This window comes from Echeneis naucrates, chromosome 13 (assembly GCF_900963305.1).
Source record: "Echeneis naucrates chromosome 13, fEcheNa1.1, whole genome shotgun sequence".
NCBI lineage: Eukaryota > Metazoa > Chordata > Actinopteri > Carangiformes > Echeneidae > Echeneis > Echeneis naucrates.
In genome coordinates, this window is record NC_042523.1 from 11,632,320 (window position 1) to 11,651,227 (window position 18,908).

The 18,908-nt window shown below is 41.0% G+C and overlaps 1 protein-coding gene across 6 annotated transcripts in view; it reads right to left on the reverse strand.

The window, feature by feature from the left end:
• Nucleotides 1-11,895, reverse strand: part of LOC115052579 (muscleblind-like protein 1) — a 53,365-nt gene extending 41,470 nt beyond the window's left edge. For all 6 annotated transcript variants that reach the window (XM_029516772.1, XM_029516773.1, XM_029516770.1 and 3 more), the window contains exon 1: nucleotides 11,779-11,895. The gene's annotated coding sequence lies outside the window, so the exon portion shown is untranslated. The remainder of the gene's footprint in view (nucleotides 1-11,778) is intronic.
• Between the last annotated feature and the right edge of the window lie 7,013 nt (nucleotides 11,896-18,908).

Here is an 18,908-nt window from a genome sequence, read left to right on the forward strand (position 1 = left end):
CACACAGCTTCATTAGGACGTTTCCCCATTCATTCCCTCGCTCATCCTCTCTCAGAGAAGCCCTCACAGAGACCGCCAGACTCTCAGATGGAAAATCAAATCAAATACCATATCGCTAACAGTAGAGCTCACGCACTGAGGCGCAGACAATTTATTTCAAAGGATGACAGAGAAGAAGTAAGCAAGAGAGATCAAGAAACAGAGGAAAACAGGAATATAAATACAGAAATTTGGCAGACGTGTCTGTGTGTATTTTATGCAATGATTGATGAAGCAACGACTTTTTTAAAACACTATGCTTTTCAACGATCAGCTTTGAAAATGTTAATGCACAATGCATATTTAAAAAAGATAACAATGAAGTGCACAAAAAGAAACAAAATAAAGGCATTTTTTTTTTTTACACTCGGGAAATTCTTGATTTCTTTCATGCATAAAAAATGTAACAAAATTGTACAAATCCACTCTCCATGTAAAAAAAAAAAAAAAGAAGAAGCAGGGGAGCCTGTATTGTGAAAGTGTGTAAGTAGAACATTAAATAAATGATTAAACGTTATGATTAAACGTTAGTATTGCACTGCTGATCTATCTTCCCTACCTTTTTGATACTAGAAATGGCGAATCTGCTGGTTTGATGGCTCAAGCGAGATTATGACGAGATGAAGTAAAGACGAAAGAAAGAAAAAGATTGAAAAAAGGAAGGAATGAGACAAATCCTTCCACATTCTTTCACTCCTCCATGCTCCTCAAATCCTCTCATCCAAACACTGTCTGACCTCTTTGCTCATATCTGGATGAAAGAACGGACTCCTACAGCCGCTTCAGCTACTGTAAGTGCCCTCAAACCTTTATCCCCTATGTGGAAAAATCACATCGAGGTGCCTCACACTCGAACAGATTTTTGTGAATATGCTACCGTGCAGCGCCGACATTATCTTTATATAAGGCAAGCATCCAAACAGAAGATTGAGGGTAACTTTCAAAGGACTTTATTTAGAGTAACCTCTTTGTTATTCACACAATAGTCCTGCTCCTAAATACACAGCCTTTGGGATATGTAACTCCTCTTCACTCCCGAGCTGACTACTGTTTGGGTCAGATGTCAGGATTGTGGTTTGAGTCAAAAACAGAGCAAGCAGGGCTGACGCTGCATGTTGAGTTTCTTGGTGTTTTGGGCTGCCGGTGGGATACACCAACATCTCAGAGTCCGCATTCTGAGATGTTACTTCACTGGAAAATAAAGCCAAGACAACAAACAGCAACACTGACGAATGACAAGAAATACTTGTGTGTGGGGGCATCTTGTATTACATGGTGTCTATTTGACAGCCTTGATCCGAGAGTTTCCTACCGAGTAGTGCAAGTTTTAGTGTTCCATGTTTATGATATACCTCAAGTTCTGTATTTGACTGGAAAAAACCCTCACTCTTGCTTGTTATTATTAGCCCTAGCTTAGTAGTGCTATGTGTGGAGGAGGTTTTTCTCTTTGGACAGTCACAGCCCCTTCTGGGAATGTGAAGTAATCACAAACTGAAACAGAAGATTAGTCATATTTGGGGTTAACGTTACCGCATAAGTGATTCACAGCTATGTGTCGTAAAATAAACCTGAAACAAACTAAACATCACAGACTGAGAATGTTTATCACTAATAGAGCTTCAAAGGACTGATTTTGGTCTTCTAATGTGAAATTTCTACTACAACCAAAAGCAACGGCTTGAAGAAAAGCAAGCTCAAATAAAGAGGAACGTGAGAATGGAAGAAAGAATTAAAAATACTCCCTTGGTTAAACATTGATTGCTTATGTGTCATGCTCTGGTCTCCTATTCAGGCCAGTTGCTGGCCCAAAGTGCTTTTTCTGCCCAAAGCAGATATTTCGGGCAGTGTGTATGTGTGGAAAAGAGCAACAGGCTAGGGCAGCCCACTGTATCTGGCAAGCAGACTGTGGTGAGGGCAAGAATACAGACAGACCATTACCCGTACATTAAATACAGTCCTCTGCATCTCCTCTCCCTGTTAACTTCATGACCCTCTCTATTGCTTTGCTAAATATCATATGGTCCTTGGCATTTCCTGCATGCAAGTAAAACCAGGAATAACTGTGAATACCTAAAGGGGTGTAAGTACAGCATTTTTTGTCAATTTCAGTATGAAATCCACTCAATTGGTTAACCTACAGCAGATTAGCTACGCTTTCCAATAAAGAAGGGAATACCGATTATATTGGGTCACCCAGAAGTTCTGGAGTTCTTGGAATCAGCAAATTCATTCATCAAACAGCCGCCTGCAGACTAAAGTTGGTGCTGCTGCTCTGCAAACATAATATAACTTATCATCTCTGTTGTAGACATCTTGTAAACACTGCTCTGGTAAAAAGAAAAACAGACCTAAAAATCATCTATAGCTGAAACTTTTACCAAGTTGTATTGTTGTTCTGAGTCTGTCTTGGTATTTCTACAGATGACAGCAATAATTTAACTGAACAAAAAAAAACATTAAAGACACATAAAAGGTTTGTAGACGTTGTTTGGATTTGAGGCAGAGAGTAAAAAAAAAATTAACAGAATAGCATAAGAATCTTTTTCAATGACAAAATTGCTCTTGATGTGAGAATATAACTAAAGCACTCACAAAGTGGAAGTTCAGTTTTCTTTTGGTCAGAAATATGGTCCAACACAGTCCTGACACTGCTGAGTCAGAGACTCTGGGCCTAAGCAAAGAGGAAATGTGAATTCAGAGAGGAAAAACCCACTAAATACCAAGTAGCACCAAACTTTGGCATGTATTAACATAAAAGAGAATATGCTCCATTTCAAATGACTGCATGAATGAAAAGAAAGCAAACAGCTGTAGAATGAACACAAATTAGATTAGACAAACTTGCCCTACAGTCCTCAAACAATGTCATGGGAGGTTTCTCAAAGGATTTCTATTTTCTGTGGATTTTCATTCAGCTCTTGCGTAATACCCTGGTGGAAACGGCTATGACAAAATGAGTGGCCGTGATCTTTATTATCAAATAAGTGGGGCTCACTTAGATGTGTCAGATCAGTGTCTCTCGTGCCAAAATCTGAAAAACCAAATCAATATCAAAGAAGTATTCGAAAAGGAGAGTTGGTGAGGTAAAAAAAAAAATAGGTTCACATCAAAACAGGAATGAAACTAAGGGGTAGAAAATGTGAGAAATGACTGGCGTTGAGGAAATATATAAATAAAGGAGTCATCAATAAGTATCTTAGCATGTGTGAATAATGCATGTGGCCATTTCCCGTAGCCAGAGGCAGGAGATATTATTACACCATCAGATCAAGGTAATAAGTTTGGGAGGAGAGGGCGGGGGTGGGGGTAGAGAAGGCTGGGGATATTACAGCCCCCAATCGCCTAACACCCCAACTCCCTCAGCACACAAGGAGAGCAGACACACAGACCATAAAAAAAACATGAAGAATAACATATTGGCTAAACATTTTACTCTTCACCAACTTCAGCTTTTGACATTTGGTCAACACAACACTAAACAGACTCTATTATGAAGCGTCACTCGGGTCCATGTGCCTCGTTGTATAAAGAAAGCCACCTGATCCCGTGTTAATCCAGCAGTTAAAATGGTGCCAGTCCCACAGTCAAACTGTGGATTCATTCATGTCCATAAAAAACAACAAAAAAACACAACAACAAAGGCCTTCAGTGAACATAAATAAATGTTAAATAACAATATATTAAATAATATATAACATTAATAAATGTAGCTAAGCTCACTGCTTTGATATGCCGTATTAAGGTACACTGAATCGCACACTTTGAATTTAATGCTGACATTATCGTGTGCTGATTTTAAGAATGTACAATAGTACAATAGTACAACAGTACTATTGTTTGCTAGAACAACAGTCAAAAAGTGATGAAAATGTTGTTTGGTTTACAGATAATCAATCATAAACCAAATCAGGGAAATTGAAATTCACCTTAAATAGGGCATAAAATTCATTCAAACCTATAATTGCTGAGACATTTTACTTTATTTTTCTACTAAAACCTGAAGTTTTTTCAGGATTCATCCTGTGGGTGGGATTTTCATATAAAATGTCCAAGAGTTAAAAATGTAAGAATTCATTAGATATTCCAACAACTGAAAGACCAAACTGGCATCTATATCACAGTAAAAATAATAACTATATGGCTTACGATGCCAAGCCAGCGCAAATTTTTTATTCCTGTTTGTTTTTTCTCTTTGCTTTATGCAGCCGTGGGTCTTGACAGGTTGGTGTTTAGTGTAAGCCCCATGGAGAGCCGGTGTTAACACAAATCACATTTAGAAAAAATAAAGAAAAATTGAGTGAACAGGCGCCAGAGATAGGAGCTATTTTTTCCAGCTTGAATGTCATTCAGCGAGGAAAAAATGAGTACAGGTGAGGAGAAGAAAGAAAGAAAGCAGGCTACTCCATGTTTAATTTACAACGGCTGACCTTTGAAACATAATAGGCAGAGAAGCAGCAAATTCGTGGACAGCGAGAGGAAAGTATTTGTTTCAAAATACCGTCTCCTAAGAGGGTCACATCAGAGTCTGATTTGGTAAAGTGCATTTGGAGCAGCTGTCTGGCAATCAAAAAGTTTGTTCACATTGCAAGTTTACAGATAAGACATTCCTCAAGTGTTCCTTGCTGTGAAATACAGTGAAGCACTCAGGTTTTAGGAAACAGGGTTGGGAAACATAGTTGATTTGGAAGAGCATCAGGGAGTTCATACAACTCACTGATTTAAACGGTGTACCTTCCAAAATAAAATGTAAAAAAAGAGGAAGGAAGAGGAAATTCAGTAATCCGAGAGGCTAAAGACCTCCAACTGCTGCAGCGAAAAGCAGATGCTGGGCTCTTCATATTACACTGCATCACTGGCTGACCAGGATATCATGTATATATGACCTGAGCTGCCCTTTACACTGATAGGAGCATCGGGGAGAAGGGGGGAGGGGGGGGGGGGGGGCATCGAAAGACAAATAGAGCAAAGGAGACTGGAAGTGAAGAAAGGGTAAGGATGAAGACTAGAGGAAGAGTGATGGGAGCATTTAGTACAAGTTGGTAAGAGACGGAGGTTGGTGTCTGGTTGTGAAATTGGAGGAACAAGACAGGCACTGGCTGGTACAAAAGAGGAGGAATCAAAAGGAAGAGGCTGAGGAAAAGTAGATTTTTGTTCCATTTCAAAGCACTATTGGCCCACCGCTGTGATACCATCTTAACATTCGTCATCTCTCTCATTTATCTTTCACTGAGTCCAAACTGTTCTACTTTTCTTTTCCTCTCCACACAGGTTCCATAGCGTTTTCTGCTTTTTCTCCCCTTAAATCTGTCATCTTCTTTGAAATCTGCCCGCCTGCAGCTTAGTTGAACTACAAGTATCATGTGGCATAAACAACTTTGTGAGCATAGCTCATCTTTTAATAGTAGCTGTCCTCATTTTAATCGCCCACTGTCTCGGCTCCCTCCAGCTCTCCTTTCTCGCTGTCTCCCCGCCCATTCCTTGTTCACACAACACCTTATGCTGCAGTACCACAGTAATGTGGTGCAAGGTCGTTATCCCCACGGCAACTGGAGAAACTACCCTAAAGCGAGGCTAAACTGGATGAGGGTTTCAGGGTTGATGTTATAGCAGTATGTTTGAAATGCCTTATATGACATTATGACCCACAATGCCCCACTAATGTCTTGCTAAAGTGACTGAACAGGAGACACCAATTCATTTCATAATGAAACACATTAGATGCAACTTCTTTCTGTATGAACCAAACATTTAACAAAATGCCTTTTACCGTTTTACCGACTCCAAAATTGGTGATGAATGAGCCCTTTATCAACCGAAATGAACAAACCCTGAAATAAAATACTACAAATTCCCTTTTTTTATGTCACTGAATGCAAACAAATTTACAAATGTAACAAATTTACAGATTTACAAGTGTGCTTCTACTTCAGCATTTATAAGCAGGTAAGGCCATAAAAGATAAATACAGCCTCTGGTCTGCAATCCAACGTATACCCAACTGTACCAAGGATGACTGACTCTGACATAAGAATTTATCACAGTGCTCTGAAAACAGAGCTTGACCTCGTCATTTTCCTGGCTCAACAATATCCCTGACCCATTTTTTCCAACTTCACATTTGAACAATATTTTTACAAATCAGTACAAGTTGTGTCACGGTGCTGCATTGGCCCAGAGCAGTTACATTTGTCAAGAGAAATTAATTTTCCCTTTCCCATGATAAAAAGGACGAAAGCTAAATACCTAGAAAACCAAATAGAAAACTATGAAAAAAGGAATTGGTTTCTGTTGCCGAACCATGAAATTTAACTTTTATATCTTTAAGTTGTTTTAGCCGCTTGACATGTTCCACAAAGAGAAATTTCTGCCAATAAGTATAGCTGATGTCATCGATTCTTGGACAGAAAAAGTAACTGATTTATGGACTACATTTCTTTGCAGTCCCAATGAAATTTGGAATAGAAAAAACACCAGCAAGGCAGCTGCAACTAACCACGGACCAGTGCTCTGACAATTATAAATATATCACAGTAAAGGCTAAACGAATGAAAGGAGATAGACGAGTGGTTGAGTCATCCAGATCAGTCCAAAATTCTCAGCTCCCCGCCGTTCATTCTGATCCACAAACCTCCAAAGAGATCTGGTTCTTATTTTCATTACATGTTCATAGTTACTACATCTTGCTGTGGATCACGTGTATTAATATACACATGTATTACCTGTGTGCCGTAAGGTTTAGAACGGACACGTTATTGGATATAATTGTCAGGGTAACTACAGATAGCCGGCAGAAGGAGTTGGGGCTGTCATTCTCTGAAAATGTAAATTCTTGCTTTAATGGGAATTATTTCAGCTCATCTCAGTAAGTGTGGGTAGCATTTTTCATTGTATTGCTGGCAGAAATAGAAAACAGCTGCATACACATGTAGCTTATTGACGACTTGAAATGTATTTATTTGCCATGCCAATATTGTAAAAGCTCGTTCTAATAGCAGCTTTTTAGCTCAGGTAATGTTTGACACCTTATCCACAGAGAGCCAAATGTTCACAAAGGTTTTCTTTATGTCATTATGTTCGTTATATCCCTGAGGAGAGCATCCACTGCCATGTTTGGGCAGACGTGACTCCAACGTAAATGTTGGGGAAATGCGTAAGCATGTTTCCTGTGTACTCGCAACTTTTAGCTCGACAGCTAGCTGGCATCCTCGAAGGCTATAATAACACATAGCAAAAATTTAGGATGTGGAAGACTGAAATGGATTACACATACATTTACTAAATACTGATTAATGATGGAGACGTGACTCGTTCTTAATAAGTCACATGACTGTGAATTATGAATCGTGGTAAATAAATCTCCGCTTTTACTTTCCCTGAGATATAACATTTGGTCAATGCAAATCTATGCATATGTGTATCAAAGTAAAAGCTGGTTCTCAAACAGCTTCAGGAACACTGAGTGATAGACATTCTTTCGACACTAACGGGCTCAAAAACACTGCTGAGGGGATAAAAGAATTAATGGTTCACAAACAAGAACCCTGTTGAAAATATGCTACGTCCTAAAATTAGCTAGAGATTTAATCCAACTGACTTCAGCTGAGTGCTGGTCATTTCGAAATTATACTCCATTATTCTGCTATTTCCACAGATTGGACCATCAGGGTAATCTTAGATTTCAGTCCATTTCCTAGCTTGTGAAACACACACACACACACACACATTAGTATTGACCACAAACCATGAGACAGCAGATCTGTATCATCTATAAAGGATACACACATACTGAGATGAACGGAAGGTCAGTCAGTGCACTGATATGCAGGACACAGTTTTATGATTCATATGAACTCATATGCACACCATCAACTATCTCGCTCATGTGTTCTCTCCGTCTCACACGCGCACACTAACGTGCACAATCCACACATCCTTCCTTCAGCTGTAAGACAAACAGAGGGGAGGGGAGACGATGAGGGCAGTCAAGTGGCACGTGTGCAAGCTGTTGTCTGCACAGCGATATCAGCGCAAGTGTTTAAACAGCCTGACGTGCCCAGAGGCAGGGTGTGAGGCAGTTATGGTAGACACCCACGTGAACTGAGATAATGCGTAAAACACAAAACAAATACATTGTTATGTTTTTGTCTGTGTCAAATTTATACATGAATGGTATAAATATGAACACATATTGTTGGTACAAATATTTTGCTCTCATATCTTCACTGCAGCGTGGCCACCTGGCTGTGGTTGTGCCAGTTTGGTGTAATGCAGTGGCAGAGATGGTGTCACTGAGTTCACAGACATAAACCAACCCACTGCCAGACCAGTCTGCTCCTCTCAGGAATAGCAATAGAGGTTGAGTACGTCTATGAGAATACGTGCGTGAGGGAGAGAGAGAGAGAGACGGGGAGAAGAAGAGAGTGGGTGGAAGGATAGATTGAAAGAGATTGGAAACAGGAAGAATGAGAGGAAGAATCACAGAGACGGAATGGGTGAGATACAGACAGACAGTCAAAGAGACAGACCGACAGACAGACAGACAAGACAGGGAATGATACAAAGGAGACATCCAAGAGATATAGATGTAATATGCAAAAGGCAGGCAGTAGTCTGAAAAAGTAGTCTGCCCACTATAAGAAAAAAAAAAAAAGCTCCTTGTGTAAATTTACCACCTCCGCATGTGGCATTTCAAGCACAAGAGCCTTTATCAGCTATGGCAACAAAAAAAAAGGAAAAAAGACGCACATATACATCAACATACGTACACAAATTTCTACTTTCACTGACTCTCCCATGCTCTTTCATGCAGACACATGTCAAGCGGCATAAATGGTGCTTGACGTGAATTAGGGAATAAAAAGAAAATAGACAGACAGGTGAAGGTGGGGTGGCCTCGGATGGCGAGAGCAAAGATATGCAGCATATAATGAGATGGGAGCAGAGTGAGAGACATGTTTCAGACAGAGAGATACAATAAGTACAGCGAGATAAGAATAATTTACGACAAATCTGGCCAGGGGAAAATCCTTGACATGAGACAGCTCAGTAATAGCAAGATGATCAGTGATTTGACGCTAAATGGGTGAAAAGCTTTACAGTGAAATTGTTACAAGGACTGTGAGTTGCACTAGATGAAGATGATTAATGCTAATGATTTGGCCCGATGTAAATTTTTCACATTCCTCAGTCTGGTTTTTTTTTATGTTCAAATCAGGAAATACCAAAAGAAGGGATGCTCCCCAAAAGAAGATATCACTTTTCCAAATTGCAGCCACACACACATGCTGAAGTGCAGAATTTGTGAGTTGTCATCAGCACAGCACTTGGCCAAACCTGGGATAATCTGTACTCTTCAGCTGTCTATGACCAGTGATTCAGTTTGACACCTTAATCTGTGGAAATCACAGAGGGCTCCTCCGTGGAGCCAACTGTATTTACTACAGATTACATCTTCCACTAGTGTGCATTAGTCCAGTGACAGCTTTGCAGACTGCAGGGAAAACAGCAATCATACACCATTGACTGACTCACTGGTACGTTGCCACTCGCCAAATGGCCTCGCAGGACTCCCCCAACCATTTGTCCGAGCAAGTGACTGTCAATCTACCAGTTGGATGCCCTGTGAGGCCCAGGACACAGGGTCCTTTCCACTCACGTTGTCCCGCAGTCACCTTGGTCAGAACAACCGCCCCATTTCTCTCTTTTTATTTTTATCTTCATAATTGAATCATTTAAATCAGGGTCAGAGTGTTGTTTGTATCATTGTGCACATACACACAAATTTCCTCATACAAACACACTGCTCATCTGCATTCAACAGACTGTCCTGTGCCTGCTGAGGACAGCAGAGATGACATCACTTCTAAAGGACAGATTAGTCGAAGGATGAAAGGAGAAGGTGGGGGAGGAAAAGAAAAGCACCAATTTATAGATTCTTTTTATGAACTAAGTCAAATTCGGGTAACCACGCATCCTCTCACCCTCACTCTCTCTGCGTTAGAATCGCTTTCTTCTCTCACACTGAGTTGGTTAGTCTGGGTGTGCTCTGAAATTCAGTATGTACCAGAGTGCCTCTACGCTCTCACTGTCTATACTCTAATGACCTTGTAGATCTGCCTGCTCTGATCTGCAGAGCAGCTTTTCCACCTAGTGAGAGTCAGACACTGAAAGAGAAACACAGAGTGAGCCATTAAAATAGCAAAAAGACAGGAGGATGAGAGGATGAGACAGAACTGCAGCGAAAGAGACACAAAGAAAGAGAGGAGTCAGGAAGTGAAAGTGTGTTGAGAGGTGTTGAGATTAATGGAGTGGAGAGGAGGGCGTGTACTCAAAATAACAGGGATTGCATAGATAGATACAGGGTGTATCAAAGCACCAGTCTGATGAAAATTGAAATAACAAATCGGAGGTCAATTCAAGGTAATTAAATTTTTGACAAAAAAATAAATGTGTTTCCTATTTATATCTCACCAGGGGGGCCACCTAGAAAAATCAGCATTCAGGCAATACAATGTCTTCTTCCAGATTCATGTTTTCCTTTGACTTCTTTTAGTTTACGCTGTCACTCCGCACAGTTTCAAATTAGCATGCAAACCAGTGCAGGACTTTTATTGTGAAGTATGCAGCCTTGGTTATAAAAATTTTGTTCAGCGTGCCAAGTCGTGTCGACCTTATGATCCTCATTAAGTAATGGATGTATTTTTATCTTTTGACAGTCAGTTGATTTGGATGTTGACAGAAGATGAAGCCACATTGAGCTATGCAGCACTGAGCGGGTGTCCAGACTGTATGGGAAAGTGACAAATGATGCGATGAAAAATGGCACACATGCATTGTGCGCATGCATTTATATGTATAGTCCAATTACAAACCAATGTCATGTGTGGTAACATGGCATAATTCCATCTATAAACAATAGCTTTATTAATTCAGCATTTCTTAATGTGTACATAAACATGCTGAAAGAAATGTTCATCCATTTTATTCAAATCATATTTATGATCATTTTTTTATAGCATTTCCATAAAATACAGATTTCACTATTGATTTTGTTGATGGTGCATATGTACATCTGTTAACATGTCTGTCTGTCAAGGTGGCACAGACAGCCAGGGTGAAGCTGAAGTTTAATCATTTCCTGAGGGCAGCTGTAGTGTAAACACCAGCAGTGCTGTTATTACACAGGAGGAGTGTGGGGCTGTTCATGGGTCGTAGTGTGAGTGTGTCTGGGTGAGTCAGTGTGTGTGTTTTTATTTTCACTCATTCATCCATAAATTTGGCTTCATGTAAATAGTCAGAGTCACATAACAGAGATTTTCATGAAGTCCAAGAGAGAAAGACAGTGTAGTCTGGAAAAGGGAATGCGTGTCTGTGTGTGTCTGCTCGTGTGTTAACTACTCTGCGGAACATAAAACACTAACGTTACCCATTCTTTTGTCTGCTCAGCTCTTTTCCACATTAAAACTGTCCCGCCTCAAACTACCACACATTAGCAGTCAGGCACGGTGGCCATCTGCATGTGTATACACACACACACACATTTACAGACAGACACATAACTCACTAAAACACACATCAACACAAAACACTCAACATCCAGATGGCAAATAAAAATTCCTGAAGCGATGTGGTAGAACAAGGCAGAAAATATAAGCAGACACAACTCTGTTTTGCGTCTAAACAAACAACAAGCAACACACACAAACACACAGATACACAGAGTAAACAGCAAAGACTTACTGTATCTCTGCAAGGACTCATCTGACTGCTGCTGAGGGGAGAATGGAAGTGAAAACCTCATGCTTGCTTCGCGGCACTCCTCTCTTACACTCCCTCCGTCACGGCCCCCTCCCTCCCTCCCTCCTTTTCCCCTTGCTTTCTCCCTCCCTCCCTCCGCCTCTTTTCCTTCCTCCTCCTTCTCTTCCTCCTCCTCTTCCTCCTTCCCTCCCTTGCTACCTCTCTCTCTCTCTCCCTCCTTCCCTCTTGGCAGAGCCATACTGTATTCAGATACACCAGTCTCCATAAAAGGCAGCACAGCTAAACATGTCACACATAATTTATCCACAGCAGGCAGCAAGTTCACCTTCCACAGCTCGCGCTTGGATCATATGCAAAAAGGGGAGGAGAGGAAGGAGAGAGGGACGACGCAGGGGAACCTAACTCGGACAAACTTCTACTGTCAACAGCCACGTTCCCACAATTTCACACTGCATGAGAGCGTGTGCGTGGCTGCATGCATGTGTGTACGTTCACTAACGCTGACAATCAGACTGTGAAAACACTACCAGAGCCCCAAATGCAATTCACCTGCACTGTTCCAACTCCTCCCTTCCCCTTTTTTTTATCCTCCTCCCTGTGCACCCCTCTCCACCATCTGTACCTGCAGACAATAAATCTCATACAGATGCTGTCTGTGAGACCTATCCACCTGCATGGCCCTTTTCTCTATACCTCCCACTGCTCTCCCTATCTGTGCTCCTACCTCTATAAAACATGACTGACAGTAGCAAGAAGGAGAGAATGAAGAGAGGAGAAAAACTGAGTGGATATTTTTTATTTTTTTTTTAAAAAGGAGGGGTTATATCTAATAATAAATAATAAAAGGGGTTATATCTTCTCTTTAGTTACAAGAAAAGAGATGCAGTGAGGTGAAGTTTGTGTGCGTGTTCATCTGGAAGCAGTCGGAAGAATCAATGCAATTTCCTCTGATCATGTGTCAGGCTTTGTGCGGTTGCTGCCTTTAAAAACACGTGACTGCTAACCTCTCCTCTGCCTCCTCTGTTTCCCCTGGTTCCCGTTGAGTTTTGTTTTTTTTTTTTTTGTTATTGTTGTTTTTCAATCCACAGCTTTAATATTGCAGTTGACAGGCAAAAAAACCCACAAAAAACAAAAAACAAAAAAACAAAAACAGACATAACACATGCAGATAGTGACGGCGGAGAAGAAAAAGAAGAAGAAACAGCAGAGAAGAGGGAGAAAGAGGAGCTGGGAATAATAATAGCTTCAGTGGAGTAGCAGTGCTAGCTGTTAGCTTTCTCCACCCTCCTCCACAGCTCCAGTCCACTCACAGGACAGCAAGAGTCACAGCTCTGTTGCCATGGCATCTGACTCCATCAAACACTACATCAGGTGTGTCTATGTGAACATGTGCGTGGTGTGTGTGGTGTGTGTGTGTGTGTGTGTGTGTGTTACCAAGTGACTCAGAGCCACATCACTGACTTGTGGCTGCAATATATCAGAGTGTTTGGAATTCATCACTGTATTGGCTTGTGCATCCACGTGTGTGTGTGTGTGTGTGTGTGTGTGAGCGTTAAGGAAAGGGGTTGATTGAACAGCAGCCTGCTCTCAAAAGCACAATTGATCTCTGTGCTCCTTATGTGTTAATGTTTAGCTTCAGCTTCTATAAATATTTAGCAATTTGTTCATCGAGACAATGCAACACACGACAGACACTCGTGATGTGGAACTTTGATTTTAGAGTAAGTCACTGTGCCCAAAAAAGGCCTTGCAGTCTTCCTTCAGAATTACGTCTCAGGACGTGTACATGTTCTGTTTTGATTGTCTCGAATACAAGAGTCATGTGAAAAAAAAGAAGCTTGTACTGCTTGCATGAATTATACTCTATAATGAAATCATTTACTCAGTTAAAAGCAGACAGCAGATACAGATTTCCTGTTGACTCGTGGACACTAAAAAGTATTTCAAATTTTATTTGGGCAGACAGAACAAGCTGGAAAAACAACACTGAGACACTGCAATATCACTTTGTTACCACATTATAAAGCTGTCGTGGTAAATCTGCTTGGAAATTATTATTTCATTGATTTTTTTTTTTAAACCTTTAATTTGAGCTCCTGCAACTCCAAGGATAAATTAGCTCTCTAGCTGTTAAATGCTCCCCTGTTTTCACCAGCTATTCGCTAACTTTGTACGTTTGTTTGGTACTAGATGGGAAGAGTACAGTCTGTCTGGGTTTTTTAATGTGAAAAGCAGAAATTTACAACAAGATTAATTGCAGTCATGTTTTGAAACGTCTTTGGAATCAGGCCAGTGACCAACACTATTTTATCTCAAATTATTTAACTTTTGGTATTTGTGCATTAACATTGAAGCAGCACTCTAATGCTCTGGCTTATTTATACTGATTGAGATACTGTTGTAGTTCAATTAAATAATGCAGCAGGCAAATTGCTTATTTTGCACAAGACTAGTAAAGTGTAAATGAAATCCTTGATCCTGATGCTTGCTGCGAAGCACAGACAAATCTGGAGGTAGAGCAAAAGAATAACGACTGGAGAACCTCAAGGCTCTTATGATAGAATGGAAAATCCAGCAGGGCAACCCAGTGTGTGTCTGAGAAGTTTCCAACATTCGGAGCAGACCTCTCCTCTGTTGTTGAATATCTAAGGTCAAATCATTAAATGGATCATCTTCAAACAACAGCAGCTATATCAATCCGCTGAAACCCCCACGGCCTTGCAGGGCCTCTGCGCCTTGCTGCTCACTCTGAACACAGCTCTCTTCAGGTACCGACATATTCTGGGGCCCCCAAGATATGACTTCAATGGAAATAGTGGGCAATATGTCAGCATAGTGTGCTATAAAACACCAGCAGTGGAATAAACGAACTGTACTGTGGTTCAAACCCCCCCCGAACTCTGACACTCCCTGTGGAAGGAGATGTACAATGACGACTGCTGCACAGGGTCCCACACTGGATTCACTCAGATGGATTTACACTTGTGATCTGCTTCAGCCAACATTAAAAACTAGCCACTTACGATAGCTCTCACATTCTTATCTCGGGCTGACTAAAATGCACACACTTGGAAGAGCATATTATATTGCCCAAAGCTACAGCCTACAGACAGATACATGTACACAGCAGCCAGTCAGGCTGTTTGTGTCTCCTAATCAGCACAGCTGAATTATAACAGAGAGGAGATATAGATACTACTGTCAAAAGCATGTCTGGTGGATAATTATGTCATGTGGCAACACAGATAGATAGTGATTCACGTGGGGGATTGGGGGATTTGGGGGGGGGGGGGGGTCATAATGAAATGACATCAAAAAGAGGTGCCTCTCCATTTTGAGTTCTGACAGGTGGATTTCTGCAGGGAGAGAACAGATGTCTGCTAAATGGAGACACAATGAATATTCAAAAGCCTTTTTTTTCTTCAGATCTACATTATGGCTTTTTTGCATTTCATTTTCCTCATCCACATGCATAGTCAGTTACATTGGCATATACAGCCTCCAGTATCCACATAATAGACGCTGTCAAAAGACACAAGACATATGTTAAATTGTCTCCAAGCTCCTTAGAGACTTTCATGTGATACAGGATAACATAAAAGAAATTACCTTGAGCAGTACTTTATTTAAAAAGCTTTGGAGTGAATACAATTCACGGTATGTTTTCTTTTTTGTTCACTTGGGAAATTTTAATTATGTTCTTTTAAGATCTTCTTTTAAGATTTAGAAATCATCAGTCTTGTTTCAAAGCCATTTCTCACTCTGGCCCCTCAGTTTGACCTTCCACTGTGTTTCCACATGACAGTGTTGAGACATGATTTCACAACGGGGGTACCAGGGTGGAGAACTGAAATTTCCCATTTGAGACCTGCGGTAATAAAGTTTAACAGTCCCCTCCCTGAGCTTCTGCAGCCGCACTTTTCAGTCTGTCTGAGCTTCTGGCACAACAGATATGGCCACAAGCCTCAGTGGCCGTTAAACCACAAAATGACCGGTAATGGAGGAGCCACATTTCTACCCACTTTCAGGTTGCCCTGCTGTCATTTGATATATGATATGAGGATACTTTAAGACATGCTTAGGATTTTTTCTTTTTCTTTTTTTTTTTTTAATTTCTATTCTATTTGTTGAAGAACCAATTCTCATTCAAGACCTTTAGAGTTTACTCAAAAAAAAAAAAAAAGCCAGATAAGTGACTGTCCTCATGATGAACTATGATGAGCTTTAAGTGTGGCAAGGCACAATAAAAAAACCTTTTATATGACATATTACATGGAATATTACTTTAATATTATATGCGCAGTTATGCATTTCAATCTAAACTTAATGTATTGCTGATTGTCTGATTGTTACTTTGACAGAATGATATATATATATATATATATATATATATGTGTCTGTGTGTGTGTGTTAGTCTGTAAAAGTCATACGTGTACATACATTTATTAAACTGTGCATACTTTACATGAAATGTTAAACAATCTTCAGAATGTGAAGATTGTTTAAAAAAGTGAAGCTACCCTTTCCTAAAGGTTCACCAGCACTGTAATATCTGTAATATCAATTTATGCAAAACCTTCCAGCATATTCAAATCAGTTACAGTTGAAGCATATCTGTGAGCTAAAGGAAAATATGCAAAACCAAACATAGTAAGAGATAAAACCTGAAAGGCATTCCACGAACCCATTAGCGACTTCAAATCTGCCTTCTAAGATCTTTCATCTCTTTGGGAAAATCCCAAACAACGTCTCCAAGTGAGAAAAAAATATGGCAGCAATCACCAGCAACAGGCAGGGAAGTTGCCGGAATCCTAACATGTCAAATATTAATGACACCATGTCGTCTGTACCGAGAAACTCTTCCCTCTCCTCGTTTCAAAAGGCAGCTGGAAGAAGACAGATGAACAGACCATTTGTGAAGCCAGTAGCTATCCACTCGGTCGGACAAAAGCTGTCTTACCTGCCTTGTTGTCAGTGTGTTTCTTTTAAAATCGGTCTGGGTGTATGAGTGTGTGTGCTCTCACACACAATCCCCACGAACAGGAACTGATGAATCTGCACGACTTCAGCCCTGCAGCGTGCAGTGCATTATGGGGTTTCAGTCTCTCGATCGCTCCCTCTCTTTTTCTCTCTTTTCTGTGTGTGTGTGTGTCTCTCTCTCGCTCCCTCTCTCTGTTGGCACAATGTTAGAGGGGGATGTCCTCGCCTCCTGTCTGAAGAGAGGAGGGTGAACTCATGCGCTGTGTCCACAAACACACAAAATGCAGAAGAAGCCTCATGATGACGACTGCCGCCGCTGGGGTTGCCATAGCAACAGCCTCCCTCTCCCTCTTTCTCTCTCCACCCCTTCCTTGCTCTTGCAGCTCTCCTGGCTCCCCCTCAGTGAATTCTGTTTAAACAGTGAAATAGAGTGCAACGAAAAACAATGTTTCACAAACTGCACTCATTCCATTTGCATCTACTTCTTCTAATACTGAAGCCTTTAAGCTAACTGGCTGGTAACACAGAAATAAGGAAAGACTCTCGAGGTTACATGTTCGATAACTGTTGCTTCCGCCTTCTGAGATAAAGGGAGGGGAATGTGTGTGTGTGGGGGGGCTGTAGTTCCTGTTTGTGGTCTCTTTCCCACTGAGGCCTGCAGTCCTTTGATAACACACATTTGAGTCCCATTACCAACAAGAAAAGTACTGCTGCACTGACCAGTAAAATTAATGGGTCACAAGCACACAGCCACGGAGGCAGAAAGAGACACAGGAAGACTAACTGGCGCCCACTGGTGTAATTATTTCAGTCCTCGTCATTATTCACCTACGGGTAGGCTCGAGCTGTTATTTAGTGGGCTGATTCAAAAGATTATGGGAGCTTGTTGCGTTATCAAAAAAGGGAGCATTGACAGACAGAAACAAAGACTAAGAGAAAGAGAAAGGGATAAGCACTAAAAAGGAGAAGAAACGACGGTGAGGATGTAAAGGAGACCAGACCTCCTCTCCAGTGTCTCCCATGGCGACAGAGTGGGTGGAAGGCCATGGTCATCCTTCAGGGCCTGTAAATCAGCAGCCATCGCACTGGCAATCCCTGCTGCTTTTTTGTTTTTTCTTTTTCCCTCCTGCTCGCAGTTGTCATCGCTGTCTGTCTCGCGCTGTCCTATCATGCTTCCAATCCGAGATTCTCTAAACACGTTCACATTCATGCTCGTGAATGTGCTGTATCTGAAGAATGACCGATGATGAATGAACGCCACTGGAGCTAGAAAGAATCTATATAGAGACCAGTTACAACAACAATAACACAACAACAACAAAAAAAAAAAAAAACTACATCTCCCACAGACCTTTTTTCAGTCTGTCCAGTAGCCATGGGAACAGGTAGAAACGGGGATTCACCATGCATCGATTGTTGAAATTCATTCAGTGAGGGGGCAGGAAAATGTAAAGACAGTAAAGTGGGAAGCAGCAACAGGTGGCAGTGAGAGTGAATGTGCCGGGATACGTACAGCAACAAATTTTCACCCTCTGCTTTAGTTTATTGCTTAGGTCAGTCAAGAATGTGCTGCTACGTTAAAAACGTATTTCTCTAGGCATTAAGAGCTCTGCAGGAGGAAAAAAAAAATAATTTGCATTACATCAATGACAGGGGCTTTCTTATTTGTGGCATGCGGAGGAAGCGTATATCTGAAGAGGCTGGGATAATCACTGAACGCTCATGGTCAGAGTAATGAAGTGTCCTTGGATTTGAGGAACACTTAATAACCTTCTCAGATTTGAAAGGCAGGGTGATTAGGCTGCTCTTTGGAACTACTGACAGCAGCAGGTGTCCACAGGCTGCTTGTGCCTCCTCTATTCATTGGAAACGTTAACACTAACCACTCGTGCACATGGTGACACGCAAACACACAATTCTCACTGATCACTGGAACCATTCATTAGCAACGCTGCAGCTCCCTTAAGCACATTGACCATTGATTAAGCTTATGCATAATTATGGTGGTGGAACTGCTGGCGCAATTATTACTCTCCTTAGAACCCTTTTTCATCTCAATGTAAATTTTTATTTTTATTTATTTATTTTTTTTTTGTAGGCATTGCACTAAGTTAGCGGTCCTGTAAAGAGTA